The sequence below is a fragment of the Hyla sarda genome, chromosome 8 (assembly GCF_029499605.1).
Source record: "Hyla sarda isolate aHylSar1 chromosome 8, aHylSar1.hap1, whole genome shotgun sequence".
NCBI classification, from domain to species: domain Eukaryota; kingdom Metazoa; phylum Chordata; class Amphibia; order Anura; family Hylidae; genus Hyla; species Hyla sarda.
The window spans coordinates 163,398,350-163,414,963 of record NC_079196.1 but is presented as its reverse complement, the minus strand read 5'-3'; positions in this window follow the sequence as shown (position 1 = coordinate 163,414,963).

Sequence of the window (16,614 nt, the reverse complement as noted above, 5' to 3'; positions counted from 1 at the left end):
CTGTTCTGGCACCATAAGGGCTTCCTAAATGCAACATGCCCCCAAAAACCATTTCAGAAAAACGTACTCTCCAAAATCCCCTTATCGCTCTTTCCCTTCTGAGCCCTCTACTGCGCCCGCCGAACACTTTACATAGACATATGAGGTATGTGCTTACAAAGAGAAATTGGGCTACAAATATAAGTATACATTTTCTCCTTTTACCCCTTGTAAAAATGTAAAAATTGGGTCTACAAGAACATGCGAGTGTAAAAAATGAAGATTGTGAATTTTCTCCTTCACTTTGCTTCTATTCCTGTGAAACACCTAAAGGGTTAAAATGATGACTGAATGTCATTTTGAATACTTTGGGGGGTGCAGTTTTTATAATGGGGTCTTTTGTGGGGTATTTCTAATAAGAAGACCCTTCAAATCCACTTCAAACCTGAACTGGTCCCTGAAAAATAGTGAGTTTGAAAATTTTGTGAAAAATTGGAAAATTGCTGCTGAACTTTGAAGCCCTCTGGTGTCTTTCAAAAGTAAAAACTCGTCACTTTTATGATGCAGACATAAAGTAGACATATTGTATATGTGAATAAAATTTTTTTTTATTTGTAATATACATTTTCCTTACAAGCAGAGAGCTTCAAAGTTAGAAAAATGCAAAATTTTCAAATTTTTCATCAAATTTTAGGATTTTTCACAAGGAAAGGATGCAAGTTACCACAAAAATTTACCACCATGTTAAAGTAGAATATGTCACGAAAAAACAATCTCAGAATCAGAATGATAACTAAAAGCATTCCAGAGTTATTAATGTTTAAAGTGACAGTGGTCAGATGTGCAAAAAACGCTCTGGTCCTTAAGGCCAAAATGGGCTTGGTCCTGAAGGGGTTAAAACAGTGGTAAATTTTCGTCGTTACTTGCATTCTTTGTTGGTGAAAAATCCCAAAATCCCAGCATTCTTCTAAATTTGAAACTCTCTGCTTGTAAGGAAAATGGATATTCCAAATAAATTATATATTGATTCACAAATACAATATTTTACTTTTGGAAGACATCAGAGGGCTTCAAACTTCAGCAGCAATTTTCCAATTTTTCACAATATTTTCAAAATCGGAATTTTTCATGGACCAGTTCAGTTTTGAAGTGGATTTGAGGGGTCTTCATATTAGAAATACCCCATAAATGACCCCATTATAAAAACTGCACCCCAAAATATTCAAAATGACATTCAGTAAGTGTGTTAACCCTTTAGGTGTTTCATAGGAATAGCAGCAAAATGAAGGAGAAAATTCAAAATCTTCATTTTTTACACTCTCATGTTATTGTAGACCCAGTTTTTGAAATTTTACAAGGGGTACAAGGAGAAAAAGCCCCCCAAAATTTGTAACCCAATTTCTCTCAAGTAAGGAAATACCTCATATGTGGATGTCAAGTGCTCTGTGGGTGCACTACAAGGCTCAGAAGGGAAGGAGTGACAATGGGATTTTGGAGAGTAAGTTTTTCTGAAATGGATTTTGGGGGGCATGTTCCATTTAGGAAGCCCCTATGGTGCCAGAACAGCAAAAAAAAAAACATGGCATACTATTTTGGAAACTATACCCATCAAGGAATGTAACAAGGGGTCCAGTGAGCCTTAACACCCCACAGGTGATTGACGACTTTTCGTTAAAGTCGGATGCGTAAATGAATTATTGTTTTTTTTCACTAAAATGCTGGTTTTCCCCCAAATTTTACATTTTTGCAAGGGGTTATAGGAGAAAATGCCACCCAAAATTTGTAACCCCATCTCTTCTGAGTATGGAAATACCCCATGTGTGGACGTCAAGTACACTGCTGGTGCACTACAATGCTCAGAAGAGAAGAAGTCACATTTGGCTTTTGGAAAGCAAATTTTGCTGAAATAGTTTTTGGGGCATGTTGCATTTAGGAAGCCCCTATGGTGCCAGAACAGCGAAAAAAAAACACATGGCATATTATTTTGGAAACTACACCCCTCATGAAACGTAACAAGGGGTACAATGAGCCTTAAAACCCCACAGGTGTTTGACAAATTTCTGCTAAAGTTGGACAGGAAAATTAAATTTTTTATTTTTTTCACTAAAATACTGATGTTACCCCAAATTTTTCATTTTCACAAGGGGTAATTGGAGAAAAAGCCTCCCAAAATGTGTAACCTCATTTCTTCTGAATGTGGAAATACCCCATATGTGGATGTAAAGTGCTCTGCGGACGAACTACAGTGCTCAGAAGAGAAGGAGCGACATTGGGCATTTGGTGAGAGAATTTGGTTGGAATAGAAGTCGGGGACCATGTATGTTTACAAACGCCCCGTGGTGCCTGAACAGTGGACCCCCCCCCCACATGTGACCCCATTTTGGAAACTACACCCCCTCACAGAAGGGGTTCAGTGAACATTTACACCCCACTGGCGTTTGACAGATCTTTGGAACAGTGGGCTGTGCAAATGAAAAATTACATTTTTCATTTTCACGGACCACTGTTCCAAAAATCTGTCAGACACCTGTGGGGTGTAAATGCTCACTATACCCCTTATTACTAGTGTTGAGCGGCATAGGCCATATTCGAATTCACGATATTTCGTGAATATATGGACGAATATTCGTCATATATTCGCTAAATTCGCATATTCGTAATATTCGCGATTTTTTTTTCGCATATGCAAAAATTTGCGTATGTGAAAATTGGCATATGCAAAAATTAGTATAAGCTAAAATTTTCATATGCGAAAATTAGCATATGCAATTTTTCGCACATTCGAAAATTCGCACGCCAGTCTCACACAGTAGTATTAGAGCCTTCTTTACACCACACAAGCTGGAAGCAGAGAGGGTTGATCACTTTGATATGTACTGTGAAAAAAAAAAAAATAATAATATTCGTAATTACGAATATATAGTGCTATATTCGCGAATATGCGATATTCGGGAATGAAATTCGCATTGCGAATATTCGCGAGCAACACTACTTATTACATTATGTGAGGGGTGTAGTTTTCAAAATGGGGTCACATGTGGGGGTCCACTGTTCTGACACTATGGGGGCTTTGTAAACACACATGGCCTTCAATTTCGGACACACTCTCTCTCCAAAATCCCAATGGTATTCCTTCTTTCTAAGCATTGTAGTGCGCCAGCAGAGCACTTTCCATCCACATATGGGGTATGTTCTTACTCAGAAGAAATGGGGCTACAAATTTTGGGGGGCTTTTTTTTCCTATTCTCCCTTGTGAAAATGAAAAAATTTAGGGTAACACCAGCATTTTAGTGAAATTTTTTTTTTTCATTTTCACATCCAACTTTAACGAAAATTTGTCAAACACCTGTGGGGTGTTAAGGCTCACTATACCCCTTGTTACATTACGTGAGGGGTGTAGTTTCCAAAATGGGGTCACATGTGGGGGGTCCACTGTTCTGGCACTATGGGGGCTTTGTAAACACACATGGCCTTCAATTTCGGAAACATTCTCTCTCCAAAATCCCAATGGTATTCCTTCTCTTCTGAGCATTGTAGTGCGCCAGCAGAACATTATACGCCCACATATGGGGTATTTCCGTTTTCAGGAGAAATTGGGTTACAAATTTTGGGGGTCTTTTTTTTCCTTTTACCTCTTTTGAAAATTAAAAGTATGGGGCAACACCAGCATGTTAGTGTAAAAATAAATTTTGTTTACACTAACATGCTGGAGTAGACCCTAAGTTTACCTTTTCATAAGGGGTAAAAGGAGAAAAAGCCCCCCAAAATTTGTAACGCAATTTCTCCTGAGTACCGAGATACCCCATATGTGGCGCTAAACTGTTTCCCTGAAATATGATAGGGCTCCGAAGTGAGAGAGCGCCATGCGCATTTGAGGCCTAAATTGGGGATTTGAATCCACCACAAAAATACCCCAAGGCAGTGTTTCCCAAACAGGGTGTCTTCAGCTATTGCAAAACTCGCAGCATGCTTGGACAGTCAGTTGTTGTTTTTCAACAGCTGGAGGCTCTGTTATAGAAACAGTACCATACCGTGTAGGGGTATATGTAGTGTTTTACTTTTTATTTTGTGTAGGTGTAGTGTAGTGTTTTTAGGGTACATTCACACGGTTGGGTTTACAGCGAGTTTGAGCTGTGGCGGAAAATTTGCCGCATCTCAAACTTGCAGCAGAAAACTTGCTGTAAAACCACCCATGTGAATGTACCCTGTATTTTTCAACCAGTGTGCCTCCAGCTGTTGCAAAACTACAACTCGCAGCATGTACAGTCTCTCAGTGCATGCTGGGAGTTATATTTTTGCAACAGCTGGAGGCACACTGGTTGCGAAACACTGAGTTAGGTAACAAACTATGTTTCACAACCAATATGTCTCCAGCTGTTGCAAAACTGCAACAATCAGCATGCATTGACAGCCGAAAGGCATGCTGGGAGTTGTAGTTTTGCAACAGCTGGAGGCACACTGCTACAACTCCCAGCATTCCCTTTGGTAGTCTGTGCATGCTGGGAGTTGTAGTTATGCAACAGTGAATGCACACTTTTTCATAGAAAAAATGTGCCTCCAGCTGTTTCAAAACTACAACCCCCAGCATGCACAGACTACCAAAGGGCATGCTGGGAGTTGTAGTTGAAACGCCAGCTATTGCAAAACTACAACTCCCAGCATGTCCTTTGGCTTTGCATGCTGCGAGTTGTTGCTAAGTAACAGTAGAAGGTGAACAGACCTCACCTCCTGCTGTATCCTGCCGCCGGGACTGATCCTGCGGCTCCTGTCGCCGCCACCGATTCTTCTGCTCTTGTCGCCGCCACTGATCCTTAGGGGACCCCTGCCGGACCAGGGCAAGGTAGGAGACCCCCGCCGGCGTCTATCTCCGCTCCGATCGCCGTCCCAATCACCGCCCAGCAGGTCCGTGATTGATCGGTCATTCCGACCAATCAGTCACGTGATCGTGAGGCAGCACCCGTGCCACCTCACTCCTGCGAGGTATGGGTGAATGGGGCTGTCTCGGACAGCCCCATTCACCCTTTTTTTCCGGGTCACCGGGTAACCAGAGACCCAATTGACCCGGAATAGCAGAAAATCGCAGGTCTGAATTGACCGGCGATTTGCCACGATCGCCGACATGGAGGGGGTCTCAGGACCCCCCTGGGCGATATGCCGGGATGGTTGCTGATAGATATCAGCAGTCATGCCGTTCCGATCACCGTGTCCGGAGACGCGGTGATCCAGGAAAGCTGCGCCGTAAATGTACGACGCTGTGCACTAAGAACTTCTTAGCAGCGCCGTACATTTACGGCGCTCGTCCTTAAGGGGATACTATACAGGAGCCCAGCAAGGAAAGAGTTAACCCATGCTGTTGCTGAGCAGTTCTGGGTTAAGTCTTTGTGCACTATCCTGTATATACAGCTGTCTATAGATGACTGTATATACAGGATACAGTAGGCATACGTCAACAATTGGAGGCTCCCTGTTTAGGAACACCTCAGGGGAGAGCGACAAAAATGTACTAACCTTTTTTTCCCTTTTTTTCCCTTTTTTTACGTGAATGCGGAGGACTATGTCAGATTTGGTGGATTGGGATGATGAACAGATTTTTTAAAAAATATCAATAAAAGGGTTAACGAGGGCTGTGGGGGAGTGTTTTTTAAATACATTTTTTTTCAATGTGTTGTGTTTTTTATAATTGAATTTTCAGGCTTAGCAGTGGAAGCCGTCTTGTAAACAGAATCCATTACTAAGGGGGGGGGGGGGGCGCTTAGCGTTAGCCCGAAAATCATTATTACCCCGGTACCCACCGCCACAGGGGTGCCAGGAAGAGCCGGTACAAACAGGCCCAGAGCGTCGAACATGGCACTCCTGGGCCTAGGCGGTAACAGGCTGACGTTATTTATGCTGGGAGGGCCAGTAACAATGGTCCTCGTCCACCCTGGTAATGTCAGGCTGTTGCTGCTTGGTTGGTGTTACGCCGAGCGCTCCGGGTCCCCGCTCCTCCCCGGAGCGCTCGCTTCACTCTCCCCGCTGCAGCGCTCCGGTCACATCCTCTGACCCGGGGCGCTGCGATTCCGCTGCCAGCCGGGATGCGATTCGCGATGCGGGTAGCGCCCGCTCGCGATGCGCACCCCGGCTCCCGTACCTGACTCGCTCTCCGTCTGTCCTGTCCCGGCGCGCGCGGCCCCGCTCCCTAGCGCGCGCGCGCGCCGGGTCTCTGCGATTTAAAGGGCCACTGCGCCGCTGATTGGCGCAGTGGTTCCAATTAGTGTGTTCACCTGTGCACTTCCCTATATCACCTCACTTCCCCTGCACTCCCTTGCCGGATCTTGTTGCCATTGTGCCAGTGAAAGCGTTCCTTGTGTGTTCCTAGCCTGTGTTCCAGACCTTCTGCCGTTGCCCCTGACTACGATCCTTGCTGCCTGCCCCGACCTTCTGCTACGTCCGACCTTGCTTCTGCCTACTCCCTTGTACCGCGCCTATCTTCAGCAGCCAGAGAGGTGAGCCGTTGCTAGTGGATACGACCTGGTCACTACCGCCGCAGCAAGACCATCCCGCTTTGCGGCGGGCTCTGGTGAAAACCAGTAGTGGCTTAGAACCGGTCCACTAGCACGGTCCACGCCAATCCCTCTCTGGCACAGAGGATCCACTACCTGCCAGCCGGCATCGTGACAGTAGATCCGGCCATGGATCCCGCTAAAGTTCCTCTGCCAGTTGTCGCTGACCTCACCACGGTGGTCGCCCAGCAGTCACAACAGATAGCGCAACAAGGCCAACAGCTGTCTCAACTGACCGTTATGCTACAACAGTTACTACCACAGCTTCAGCAGTCATCTCCTCCGCCAGCTCCTGCACCTCCTCCGCAGCGAGTGGCCGCTCCTGGGCTACGCCTATCCTTGCCGGATAAATTTGATGGGGACTCTAAGTTTTGCCGTGGCTTTCTTTCCCAATGTTCCCTGCATCTGGAGATGATGTCGGACCTGTTTCCCACTGAAAGGTCTAAGGTGGCTTTCGTAGTCAGCCTTCTGTCCGGAAAAGCCCTGTCATGGGCCACACCGCTCTGGGACCGCAATGACCCCGTCACTGCCTCTGTACACTCCTTCTTCTCGGAAATCCGAAGTGTCTTTGAGGAACCTGCCCGAGCCTCTTCTGCTGAGACTGCCCTGTTGAACCTGGTCCAGGGTAATTCTTCCGTTGGCGAGTATGCCGTACAATTCCGTACTCTTGCTTCAGAATTGTCCTGGAATAATGAGGCCCTCTGCGCGACCTTCAAAAAAGGCCTATCCAGCAACATTAAAGATGTTCTGGCCGCACGAGAAATTCCTGCTAATCTACATGAACTTATTCACCTAGCCACTCGCATTGACATGCGTTTTTCCGAAAGGCGTCAGGAACTCCGCCAAGATATGGACTCTGTTCGCACGAGGCGTTTCTTCTCCTCGGCTCCTCTCTCCTCTGGTCCCCTGCAATCTGTTCCTGTGCCTCCCGCCGTGGAGGCTATGCAGGTCGACCGGTCTCGCCTGACACCTCAAGAGAGGACACGACGCCGTATGGAGAACCTCTGCCTGTACTGTGCTAGTACCGAACACTTCCTGAGGGATTGTCCTATCCGTCCTCCCCGCCTGGAAAGACGTACGCTGACTCCGCACAAAGGTGAGACAGTCCTGGATGTCTACTCTGCTTCTCCACGTCTTACTGTGCCTGTGCGGATGTCTGCCTCTGCCTTCTCCTTCTCTACTGTGGCCTTCTTGGACTCTGGATCTGCAGGAAATTTTATTTTGGCCTCTCTCGTCAACAGGTTCAACATCCCGGTGACCAGTCTCGCCAGACCCCTCTACATCAATTGTGTAAATAATGAAAGATTGGACTGTACCATACGTTTCCGCACGGAGCCCCTTCTTATGAGCATCGGATCTCATCACGAGAGGATTGAACTTTTGGTCCTCCCCAATTGCACCTCGGAAATTCTCCTTGGACTTCCCTGGCTTCAACTTCATTCCCCAACCCTGGATTGGTCCACTGGGGAGATCAAGAGTTGGGGGTCCTCTTGTTCCAAGAACTGTCTAAAACCGGTTCCCAGTAACCCTTGCCGTAACTCTGTGGTTCCTCCAGTAACCGGTCTCCCTAAGGCCTATATGGACTTCGCGGATGTTTTCTGCAAAAAACAAGCTGAGACTCTACCTCCTCACAGGCCTTATGATTGTCCTATCGACCTCCTCCCGGGCACTACTCCACCCCGGGGCAGAATTTATCCACTCTCTGCCCCAGAGACTCTCGCCATGTCTGAATACGTCCAGGAGAATCTAAAAAAGGGCTTTATCCGTAAATCCTCCTCTCCTGCCGGAGCCGGATTTTTCTTTGTGTCCAAAAAAGATGGCTCCCTACGTCCTTGCATTGACTACCGCGGTCTTAATAAAATCACGGTTAAGAACCGCTACCCCTTACCCCTCATCTCTGAACTCTTTGATCGCCTCCAAGGTGCCCACATCTTTACTAAATTGGACTTAAGAGGCGCCTATAACCTCATCCGCATCAGAGAGGGGGATGAGTGGAAAACGGCATTTAACACCAGAGATGGACACTTTGAGTATCTGGTCATGCCCTTTGGCCTGTGCAACGCCCCTGCCGTCTTCCAAGACTTTGTCAATGAAATTTTTCGTGATCTGTTATACTCCTGTGTTGTTGTATATCTGGACGATATCCTAATTTTTTCTGCCAATCTAGAAGAACACCGCCAGCATGTCCGTATGGTTCTTCAGAGACTTCGTGACAATCAACTCTATGCCAAAATTGAGAAATGTCTGTTTGAATGCCAATCTCTTCCTTTTCTAGGATATTTGGTCTCTGGCCAGGGACTACAGATGGATCCAGACAAACTCTCTGCCGTCTTAGATTGGCCACGCCCCTCCGGACTCCGTGCTATCCAACGCTTTTTGGGGTTCGCCAATTATTACAGGCAATTTATTCCACATTTTTCTACCATTGTGGCTCCTATCGTGGCTTTAACCAAAAAAAATGCTGATCCCAAGTCCTGGCCTCCTCAAGCAGAAGACGCCTTTAAACGACTCAAGTCTGCCTTTTCTTCGGCTCCCGTCCTCTCCAGACCTGACCCTTCCAAACCCTTCCTATTGGAGGTTGATGCCTCCTCAGTGGGAGCTGGAGCTGTTCTTCTACAAAAAAATTCTTCCGGGCATGCTGTCACTTGTGGTTTTTTCTCTAGGACCTTCTCTCCAGCGGAGAGGAACTACTCCATCGGGGATCGAGAGCTTCTAGCCATTAAATTAGCACTTGAGGAATGGAGGCATCTGCTGGAGGGATCAAGTTTTCCTGTTATTATCTACACCGACCACAAGAACCTCTCCTACCTCCAGTCTGCCCAACGGCTGAATCCTCGCCAGGCCCGGTGGTCTCTGTTCTTTGCCCGATTTAATTTTGAGATTCACTTTCGTCCTGCCGATAAGAACATTAGGGCCGATGCTCTCTCTCTCGTTCCTCGGATGCCTCAGAAGTTGAACTCTCTCCGCAACACATCATTCCACCTGACTGCCTGATCTCCACTTCTCCTGCCTCCATCAGGCAGACTCCTCCAGGAAAGACCTTTGTTTCTCCACGCCAACGCCTCGGAATCCTCAAATGGGGTCACTCCTCCCATCTCGCAGGTCATGCGGGCATCAAGAAATCTGTGCAACTCATCTCCCGCTTCTATTGGTGGCCGACTCTGGAGACGGATGTTGTGGACTTTGTGCGAGCCTGCACTATCTGTGCCCGGGATAAGACTCCTCGCCAGAAGCCCGCTGGTTTTCTTCATCCTCTGCCTGTCCCCGAACAGCCTTGGTCTCTGATTGGTATGGATTTTATTACTGATTTACCCCCTTCCCGTGGCAACACTGTTATTTGGGTGGTCGTTGATCGATTCTCCAAAATGGCACATTTCATCCCTCTTCCTGGTCTTCCTTCTGCGCCTCAGTTGGCTAAACAATTTTTTGTACACATTTTTCGTCTTCACGGGTTGCCTACGCAGATTGTCTCGGATAGAGGCGTCCAATTCGTGTCTAAATTCTGGAGGGCTCTCTGTAAACAACTCAAGATTAAATTAAATTTTTCTTCTGCATATCATCCCCAGTCCAATGGACAAGTAGAAAGAATTAACAAGATCTTGGGTGATTATTTGCGACATTTTGTTTCCTCCCGCCAGGATGACTGGGCAGATCTCCTCCCATGGGCCGAATTCTCGTATAACTTCAGGGTCTCTGAATCTTCCTCCAAATCCCCATTTTTCGTGGTGTACGGCCGTCACCCTCTTCCCCCCCTCCCTACTCCCTTGCCCTCTGGTCTGCCCGCTGTGGATGAAATTTCTCGTGACCTTTCCTTCATATGGAGAGAGACCCAAAATTCTCTCTTACAGGCTTCATCACGCATGAAGAAGTTCGCGGATAAGAAAAGAAGAGCTCCTCCCGTTTTTTCCCCTGGAGACAAGGTATGGCTCTCCGCTAAATATGTCCGCTTCCGTGTCCCTAGCTACAAGTTGGGACCACGCTATCTTGGTCCTTTCAAAATTTTGTGTCAAATTAATCCTGTCTCTTATAAACTTCTTCTTCCTCCTTCTCTTCGTATCCCTAATGCCTTTCACGTCTCTCTTCTCAAACCACTCATCCTCAACCGCTTTTCTCCCAAATCTGTTCCTCCCACTCCTGTTTCCGGCTCCTCGGACATCTTCTCTGTCAAAGAAATCTTAGCTTCCAAAAAGGTCAGAGGGAAAACTTTTTTTTTAGTGGACTGGGAGGGTTGTGGTCCTGAAGAGAGATCCTGGGAACCTGAGGACAACATCCTAGACAAAAGTCTGCTCCTCAGGTTCTCAGGCTCTAAGAAGAGGGGGAGACCCAAGGGGGGGGGTACTGTTACGCCGAGCGCTCCGGGTCCCCGCTCCTCCCCGGAGCGCTCGCTTCACTCTCCCCGCAGCAGCGCTCCGGTCACATCCTCTGACCCGGGGCGCTGCGATTCCGCTGCCAGCCGGGATGCGATTCGCGATGCGGGTAGCGCCCGCTCGCGATGCGCACCCCGGCTCCCGTACCTGACTCGCTCTCCTTCTGTCCTGTCCCGGCGCGCGCGGCCCCGCTCCCTAGGGCGCGCGCGCGCCGGGTCTCTGCGATTTAAAGGGCCACTGCGCCGCTGATTGGCGCAGTGGTTCCAATTAGTGTGTTCACCTGTGCACTTCCCTATATCACCTCACTTCCCCTGCACTCCCTTGCCGGATCTTGTTGCCATTGTGCCAGTGAAAGTGTTCCTTGTGTGTTCCTAGCCTGTGTTCCAGACCTTCTGCCGTTGCCCCTGACTACGATCCTTGCTGCCTGCCCCGACCTTCTGCTACGTCCGACCTTGCTTCTGCCTACTCCCTTGTACCGCGCCTATCTTCAGCAGCCAGAGAGGTGAGCCGTTGCTAGTGGATACGACCTGGTCACTACCGCCGCAGCAAGACCATCCCGCTTTGCGGCGGGCTCTGGTGAAAACCAGTAGTGGCTTAGAACCGGTCCACTAGCACGGTCCACGCCAATCCCTCTCTGGCACAGAGGATCCACTACCTGCCAGCCGGCATCGTGACAGTTGGTATCTGGCTGATACTGAAAAAATGGGGGAACCACACATTTTTTTATTTTTTTATTTAAGAAAAAAACGCACAGGGTTTCCCCTATTTTCAGTCACACAGCGGAGGAACTGCTAAAAGTCATTCATAAAGAAATTGAAGCATGGCTTACTCCACAGAAACTGGAAATGGGAACCATGGTGACTTTCAATGGGAAGAACATCTTGTCTGCGCTGCGACAAAGAAGGCTGAGCCATGCGCCCTGCAGGGCACACATGTTCAATCTCGTTGTCAAGCGGTTCCTGAAGTGTTCCACCCATTTGCAAGACATTCTAACAATTGGAAGGAAACTTTGCATGCGCTTCAGCAACTCGTACATCGCAAAGCACACCATCCTTGAGCTGCAGCGTCAGAACGGTATGCCCCAACATAGTCTGATTTGCGGCATTGCCACACGTTGGAATTCCGCCCTCCATATGTTGGACTGACTATACAAACAGAGAAAAGCCATCACTGATTTTTTGATGATCCAAGCGGATAGGGGGACTCCAGTGGCAGTAACAGTGGCAGCTCATACTTGACACCTGCCGTTTGCTCAGGCCCTTTGAGGAAGCCACATTATTAGTCAGTCGCCAGGATTATGGGATGAACAATGTAATTCCACTGCTTAATTTCCTACAACACATGTTGGAAACGACGGCTGGTCAGGGCACTGGAGATGTGGCGCCTACATCTCATGGCCACATGAGCCCTGTGGGAGCTGAACTGGAGGGGGAGGGGCACAGTGGAGCACAGTTTAGGTTTCCCAAAATGGGTGGTTTTTCTAGTCATCTGATAGGAAAGGAGGAGCAGGAACAGCCAGAGGAGCTAGAGGGTTATGAGGAAGGCGAGATAGAGGACCCAGACACACCGTGGCAGTATGTTGTGGAGATGGAGACAGGGAGTCCCTCCGAGTCACTTGCACAAATAGCACGATGTAGGCTCAGTTGCTTGTGTAGTGACCTCCGAATTGTCACCATTCGGCAGCAGGATGACTTCTGGCTCTTCACCTTATCCACCTTATTGGACCCTCACTTCTGGCACAAAATGGGGGCCTTTTTTACACCCACTGAGAGGGAGGACAAACTGACCTACTACAGAGACATCCTATGTAGTCAGTTGGCCGATGCCTATTGGTGCCATCGTCCATCCTCTCACAGGTCGGACTCGAGGGGCCCTCTGCGCTCACCTTCCGCTGCATTGGCTGCTGGGGAGGGATGGGGTGGGAGGAGCAGTACCAGCTCCATCAGCAGCAGTGTGAGTCTACAGTCGCTGATGAGTACCTTTCTTCATGCGCATAGTGAAGCAATTAATCAGCTGCAGGTAGACCTGGAGCAGGATCTGAACCAGTAGGTGGTGGCATACCTTGACATACCCATGCCAACACACTTTGAAAATCTGATGGACTTCTGGGCAGCCAAACTTGATTTGTGGCAACAACTAGCAGAGTTTACCCTGGAAAAGCTGTCCTGCCCGGCCATTAGTGTGCCATCAGAGCGGGTGTTTAGTGCGGCGGGGGGCCATAGTCACTCCAAGGAGAACTCATCTGTTCACATAAAATGTGGAGGGACTGACCTTTGTGAAGATGAATCAGGCTTCGATCAGCCAGGATTTCCACCCACCAATGCCTGATGCATCAGAGTAAATTGACCATGGTGCCACACCAACACTTCACAAATATGGATAGTGCAAAACAGTTTGCTGGCGCTGCTCTCCAGTTACAAACATTCCGGGTACTAGACTTGCCCTTCACCGCACCTCCTGTCACAGGGTAACTTTCATTACTCCTGATGCTACTGCTTCCACCTCCAGGCTGTCTAATTCTGCCACCATATGTTCTCTTCATGCTGCTGCCACCTCCAGGCTGTGTCATTCAGCCACTATATGGTCTCTTCTTGCTGCTGCTAACTCAAGGCTGTGTCATTCAGCCACTATATGTTCTCCTCATGCTGCCACCACCTTCACGCTGTGTCTTTCAGCCACTATATTGTCTTCTCATGCTTCCACCACCTCCAGGCTGCGTCATTCAGCCACTATGTAGTCTCCTCATGCGGTCGCCAACTCCAAGCTGTGTCATTCAGCCACTATATTTTCTCCTCATGCTGCCACCACCTTCACGCTGTGTCTTTCAGCCACTATATGTTCTCCTCATGCTGCCGCCAACTCCAGGCTGTGCCAATCAGCCACTATATGTTCTCCTCATGCTGCCGCCATCTCTACGCTGTGTCATTCAGCCACTATATGTTCTCCACATGCTGCCGCCACCACCTCCCTGTGTCATTCAGCCACTATATGGTCTCCTCATGCTGCCGACAACTCCAGGCTGTGTCATTCAGCCACTATATGGTCTTCTCTTGCTCATGCCAACTCCAGGATGTACCATTCAGCCACTATATGGTCTACCCCTGCTTCTACCACCTCCAGCTTGTGTCATTCAGCCACTATGTGGTCTTCTCATGCTGCCGCCAACTCCAGGCTGTGTCATTCAGCCACTATATGGTCTACTCACCCTTCCGCCACCTCCAGGCTGTGTCATTCAGCCACTATATGTTCTCCTCATGCTGCTGCCAACTCCAGGCTTTGCCATTCAGCCACTATATGTTCTCCTCATGCTGCCGCTGCCACCTCAACCCTGTGTCATTCAGCCACTATATGTTCTCCACATGCTGCCGCCACCTCCACCCTGTGTCATTCAGCCACTATATGGTCTCCTCATGCTGCCGCCAACTCCAGGCTGTGTCATTCAGCCACTATATGGTCTTCTCTTGCTCATGCCAACTCCAGGCTGTACCATTCAGCCACTATATGTTCTCCTCATGCTGCCGCCAACTCCAGGCTTTGCCATTCAGCCTCTATATGTTCTCCTCATGCTGCCGCCACCTCCACGCTTTGTCATTCAGCCACTATATGTTCTCCACATGCTGCCGCCACCTCCACCCTGTGTCATTCAGCCACTATATGGTCTCCTCATGCTGCCGCCAACTCCAGGCTATGTCATTCAGCCACTATATGGTCTTCTCTTGCTCATGCCAACTCCAGGCTGTACCATTCAGCCACTATATGGTCTACTCATGCTTCCGCCACCTCCAGCTTGTGTCATTCAGCCACTATGTGGTCTCCTCATGCTGCCGCCAACTCCAGGCTGTGTCATTCAGCCACTATATGTTCTTTTCATGCTGCCGCCACCTCCACGCTGTGTCATTCAGCCACTATATGTTCTCCTCATGCTGCCGCCAACTCCAGGCTTTGCCATTTAGCCACTAAATGTTCTCCTCATGCTGCCGCCACCTCCACGCTGTGTCATTCAGCCACTATATGTTCTCCTCATGCTGCCGCCGCCACCTCCACCCTGTGTAATTTAGCCACTGTATGGTCTCCTCACCCTTCCGCCACCTCCAGGCTGTGTCATTCAACCACTATGTGGTCTCCTCATGCTGCCGCCAACTCCACCCTGTGTCATTAAGCCACTATGTGGTCCTCTCATGCGTTCCAGCCAACTCCATGCTGTTTCATACAGCCACTATATGGTCTCCTCATGCTGCAGCCAACTCCAGGCTGTGTCATTCAGCCACTATATGGTCTCCTCTTGCTGCCGCCAACTCCAGGCTGTGCCATTCAGCCACTATATGGTCTCATCATGCTGCCGCCAGCTCCAGGCTGTGTCATTCAGCCACTATATGGTCTCCTCATGCTGCTTGTACATTACTTTAAGCACTAGCTACCATAAAACTTCAATTTAAAATTGAAAATTCATCTATTAAACTTAGGTATTGTGAGGCCCTATGGTCTCATCATGCTGCTGGGACATTACCTAAAAATTTTTATGGTAGCACTAGCTACCATAAATCTTCAATTTAAATGTAAAAATTCATCTTTTAATCTTAGGGATTGTGAGACCCTATGGTCTCCTCATGCTGCTGCCAACTTCAGGCTGTATCATTCAGCTACTATATGGTCTCCTCATGCTGCTGGGGCATTACCTTAATATTTTTATGGTAGCACTAGCTACCGTAAGTCTTCAATTTCAATTTGAAAATTCATCTTTTTATCTTGGGGATTGTGAAGCCCTATGATCTCCTCATGCTGCCGCCAACTCCAGGCTGTTACGCCTAGCGCTCCGGGCCCCCGCTCCTCCCCGGAGCGCTCACGGTGTCTTTCTCCCTGCAGCTCCCCGGTCAGTCCCGCTGACCGGGAGCGCTGCTCTGTCATGGCCGTTGGGGATGCGATTCGCACAGCGGGACGCGCCCGCTCGCGAATCGCATCCCAGGTCACTTACCCGTTCCCGTCCCCTGCTGTCATGTGCTGGCGCGCGCGGCTCCGCTCTCTAGGGCGCGCGCGCGCCAGCTCCCTGAGACTTAAAGGGCCAGTGCACCAATGATTGGTGCCTGGCCCAATTAGCTTAATTGGCTTCCACCTGGTCCCTGACTATATCTAACCTCCTCCCTTGCACTTCCTTGCCGGATCTTGTTGCCCTTGTGCCTAGTGAAAGCGTTTTGTGTGTTTAAAAACCTGTGTACCAGAACTTCTGCTATCTCCCCTGACTACGAACCTTGCCGCCTGCCCCCGACCTTCTGCTACGTCCGACTTTGCTTCTGCCTACTCCCTTGTACCTCGCCTATCTTCAGCAGCCAGAGAGGTGAGCCGTTGCTAGTGGATACGACCTGGTCACTACCGCCGCAGCAAGACCATCCCGCTTTGCGGCGGGCTCTGGTGAAAACCAGTAGTGTCTTAGAACCGGTCCACTAGCACGGTCCTCGCTATCCCTCTCTGGCACAGAGGATCCACCTCCTGCCAGCCGGCATCATGACAGTAGATCCGGCCATGGATCCCGCTGAAGTTCCTCTGCCAGTTGTCGCTGACCTCCCTACGCTGGTCGCCCAGCAAGCTCGTCAGATCGCCCAGCAGTCGCAACAGATAGCGCAACAAGATCACCAGCTGTCGTACTTGACCACCATGACACAGCAACTCCAGTCACAACTACAGCAAGTACAGTCACAGCTACAGCAGCAACAACCATCTCCTCCGCCAGC